Source organism: Gadus morhua, unplaced genomic scaffold (assembly GCF_902167405.1).
Source record: "Gadus morhua unplaced genomic scaffold, gadMor3.0, whole genome shotgun sequence".
In the NCBI taxonomy this organism is placed as follows: domain Eukaryota; kingdom Metazoa; phylum Chordata; class Actinopteri; order Gadiformes; family Gadidae; genus Gadus; species Gadus morhua.
The window spans coordinates 40001-45000 of NW_021964028.1; positions in this window are offsets into that span (position 1 = coordinate 40001).

Below are 5000 nucleotides of genomic sequence, written 5' to 3' on the forward strand. Positions count from 1 at the left end.
GCTAAAGCACAGCGGCAGTAAAACGCTCGTCACTTTGAACGCTCCACACACACACACACACACACACACACACACACACACACACACACGCGCGCATCATCCTACATCTGGGTATACGCGGTATAATTTGTGACCAAATCATTGCTGCTAATCCTCTTCCAAATCCGCACCAATGTCTTCACTACTTAATTTGTGTGTGTGTGCGTATGTGTGTTTGTGTAGGGTGTTCGCGTGACTGTTACTGGAAATGTGTCTGTTTAATTATGCATGTTCTTGCGTGAGGGAATGTATGATTTTGTTTGCGTGTGTTTGGGGCGAGGGGGGGGGGCGGTGTTTGCGATCATGCAGGCATACAATGCATGACCATATGTAGTGCATGCAGGAACACAGACATCGGCCTGTGTTTCTGCATCCATCTGTTGGGGTGGAAGTGGAGGGAACGCGTGTGTGTGTGTGTGTGTGTGTGTGTGTGTGTGTGTGTGTGTGTGTGTGTGTGTGTGTGTGTGTGTGTGTGTGTGTGTGTGTGTGTGTGTGTGTGTGTATACCTACCAGGTGAGGTTCAGGAAATGAAAATCAATCAGGAGGAATGGTGGAGTCTTCTTCACCTGGGGGGGGGGCTTTCTGTCCTTCTGCTGGTGTCAATAAGATTCTATGTGACCCCACTGTGCCCCCCAAACACACACACACACACACACGCACACAGACGCTCACCCACACACACACACACACACACACACACACACACACACACACAACACACACACACACACACACACACACACACACACACACACACACACACACACACAGACAGTGCTTCAGAGGCAGATACAGCCTCGAGTCAGATTCAAAAATATCATCTTGCTCTTTCTAGCTCTCTCTCTCTTTCTCTCTATCTCTCACACACACACACACACACACACACACACACACACACACACACACACACACACACACACACACACACACACACACACACACACACACACACACACACACACACACACAAACACTCTCATCTAAGATAACTTCACCCCTCGGTGCTGGAGGGTAGGGAGGTGGGTGAGTGATCGCTCACTGTGGTTCAGGGAGGATGAAAACGACTGTCAGACTAACAGTGGGAGCTGATGCAACCCCTTCAGCGGTAGGCTGCTTCTACCCTCCCTCAACCCCTTCAGTGGTAGGCTGCTCTCCTCCCTCAACCCCTTCAGTGGTAGGCTGCTTCTCCCCTCCCTCAACCCCTTCAGTGGTAGGCTGCTCTCCCCTCCCTCAACCCCTTCAGTGGTAGGCTGCTCTCCTCTCTGAAACACTTCAGTGGTAGGCTGCTCCCCCCTCCCTCAACCCCTTGGCCTCAGTGTTTTTAAACACACCCTCTCAGCCGGAGCCTTAGATGGGCCCAGCCTACAAACCCATAAAGGATCTGGTGGAGCGCTGAGTGCTCGGCCGACGGTTCTCCACAACGATGTGCCTCCTGGAGCGGCTTTGATCCGGGGAACCCTACGGAGAGGAGGAGGGGAACCGCTCTGAACGAGCGCAGTGTGTCGACGCACACGGCTGCTCCCAGTGAACCGCGTGCACGGCTTCAACACATTCCCGGTTTCGGAAACTTTCACCTATGTTTCATTTCTTATGTTTTATCCAAACAGAGGCACAGGCCTGCAGGGGTTATGGGGAGGGGGGGGGGGGTACTTTTTTTGTACTTTTGAGTTTGTTGACTCGACGGGGGGTGTGGTGTGATCATTCCTTATGTAGAAGACGGTTCAGAGCATCGATCCTCTGTCAGTCTGTCTGGACAGCCCTCTGTGAGGACCTCTGTGAGGACAGCCTCCGTGTGGCAGCGCGGAGAGATAAACGATTCCCCTTCCGACCAATCATCGCATCGAGGAGTTTGGGGGAACATTTTTTTGAAGAATATAAATAATGTGTCGCCCACAAACGCCACGAACCCTCCTGCTGGCGTGCAAGGGGACCGCCGCCACGAGACAGTGTCTACGTCACACAAGCTCATAATTGGAAGGTAAATTGACATGTAATTAGTATTGATTTCGGAAAAGGAGGGAGAGGGGGGAGGGAGAGGGGGGAGGGAGAGGATTTAGATTTTTGCTCCCAGCGTTGGCGGTGTGCGACCATTGCGACCGCATCGCACACTTTACATTTATCCAATCGATAAGACCGATACGTATGAACTTACAACGCAATTACGATTCTCTGTTTACCGAACAGTCAGTCAAGGTCAACATTTATGCAGAATGGCTCTTATGAAGGGGGGGGGGGGGGGGGGGGGGGGGGGGGCGGGTCTGATATTGTCACAACATCCGACCCCCGGCGTCGATAAACCCTTAATCGATGGCGAGGCATCTGGCCAGTAGGAGGTTATTTTTATGATTGGTTTTATGATCCCACGCGTTCTGGGTCTGAATAATAGCCCAGCGCGTGTGTGTCTGTGTCCCATGGAAACACACACAGGCGCCCGCACACACACACACACCCACAAACACACACACACACGCACACACACACAGCACTGCATCGATCCATCGGCGGCCCCGGAGCCCACCTCGCGTCTGATTCAGACGTGCGATTGACCGTCGGAGAGATGGCCAGTTATTTAAATAGCACAGGACAACACGTACCCCACGCCACGGCCACTGCACCGTCACGCCCTCTGGACGCAGGTTATTGTTGTTGAATTGTCCCCTTGGAGACGATGAGGTCTAAAGTCTAAATGGAATCGTGCGAGTGGACGGAGTCTAGAGGAGCGTGCCCGGGTCCGGGTCGCCTGGGAGAACTCAGTGATTGAGTGAGAGAGGATAGCGTGGTGGGCCGACGTATCCCATGGTGCTTTGTGGTTTTGGAGGGAGGAGGGCCTTAAATCACAGCCGGACACTAAAGAGAATCTACGATGGAGCGATCCGCCGGACATCAAAGAGCATGACGAGTGGCGGCACGCAGGATAACTTAGCTTTGAAAACGTGCGTATATCAACCAGGCTGGCTCGCTGGGAACACAAGGAGTAGAACCGCCGACGCCCCCGGAGACGGGCTCTTGAGTTACTCTTGCAGACATTCAATTAAGGTCCGTGTTCCAGAGATGAGACTGGATCTACAGCCGCCGTGATTCACGCGGTTAGCATAAATGTGCTAATGTTAATCTCTCACAGAGGTGTTATCTCACTGGCCGACATAAACCTCAGCATTAACATTGCTCTAACCTTTTCTATATTCATGCTCCTGGGAGAAACGCTGCATGGAATTTAGGTCTGATATATGGCAAATTAAAATAAATCACGGTTATAATTTCAGAAGACACACAACACGTCGGTGTAGCGACCTGGGGGTGAGACTGTATTGTGTCTTGAAGATCCTCTTGTTCTGCAGACAGAGGGATCGCTCAGGGGTCTCAGTTTACACCCAGCTAAGGGGGGGTCTGATTGTGCTTAATATAGTCAAAGAAACGGGCCCCTGGAGGTCAGGAGGAAGCCTGAGAGTGGGTGTCTGTCCTTGCCGGCCCTCTGCACCCCCTGACGGGGAATAACTAAAGGGACCTCTACTCTCCTCTCCTCTCCTCTCCTCTCCTCTCCTCTCCTCTCCTCTCCTCTCCCCTCCTCTCCTCTCCTCTCCCCTCCTCTCTCCTCTCCTCTCCTCTCCTCTCCTCTCCTGGATCCAGAGCAGGGGGTGGAGTGTATTTTCTGCTCCCAGATTGAGACCCTGGTGCATTTATTCGTTCAGTGTCCTCGGCTGACAGTATTGTTTGAGCTTGTAAAAAAGTGGTTTCAGGGTCTTGGGGAGAATTTTTCTTTTGATTTGGTTATTTTTGGCCCAAAGTACTGTGCTCAGAAGAAGAATGTACACACATTGGTGAACTTTATATCGGGTTCTGCCAAATTGGCCATCTGGCTAACACGCAGGAACCGGGTTCAGAGTATCGGTAGTGTGGAGCCGGTGCTGGTTCTGAAGGGCCTGCTGAAGGCCCGACTGAGGGTGGAACATGCCTATTATCAAATGATGGATGATATGCAGGGCTTCAGTCATATATGGGCTGTTGGAGGGGTTTTATGCTCTGTGGGGGGTGAAGGAGAGCTGAATGTAAGCTTCTGACTACAGAAACACAGGTTTTTTTTTGTTTGTTGTATTTTAGGGATGTTTTTGTTTTGTTGTTTTGTTGTTGTTTTTTGCATTGCTGAAGTGATGATGTGACAGTGATCTGTTTTCTCCTTGCAGTTGTGCAATAAAGGGATTTTAAAAACCAAAACCTCTCTCCCCTCCTCTCCTCTCCTCTCTCCCCTCCTCTCCTCTCCTCTCCTCCCCTCTCCTCTCCTCTCCTCTCCTCTCCTCCTCTCCTCTCTCCCCTCCTCTCCTCTCTCCCCTCTCCTCTCTCCCCTCCTCTCCTCTCCTCTCCTCTCTTCCTCTCCTCCCCTCCCCTCTCCTCTCCTCTCCTCTCTCCCCTCCTCTCCTCTCCTCTCCTATAAACCTCCCTCCCTCCCCCCGTCTCCCCCACACCTCCCTCCCTCCCCCCGTCCCCCCCCACTCCTCCCTCCCCCCCTGTCTCCCCCACTCCTCCCTCCCCCCCCTGTCTCCCCCCCTCCTCCCTCCCCCCCTGTCTCCCCCCCTGTCTCCCCCCCTCCTCCCTCCCCCCTGTCCTCCCCCTAACCCTCTCCTGGTGGAGTTGTTTACAGCTCTCCTCTGCTCTCCGCCTCCGCTCCATTTTATCGACTCTCTCTCTTCTTCTACGTTTGTTTGTGGACTCCAGGCGGCCCTCCTCTCCTCTCCTCTCCTCTCCTCTCCTCCTCTCCTCCTCCTCTCCTCTCCTCTCCTCCTCTCCTCTCCTCTCCTCTCCTCTCCTCTCCTCTCCTCCTCTCCTCCTCCTCTCCTCTCCTCCTCTCCTCTCCTCTCCTCTCCCCTCCCCTCCTCTCCCCTCCTCTCCTCTCCTCTCCCCTCCTCTCCCCTCCTCTCCTCTCCTCTCCCCTTCTCTCCTCCTCCTCTCCTCTCCTCTCCTCTCCC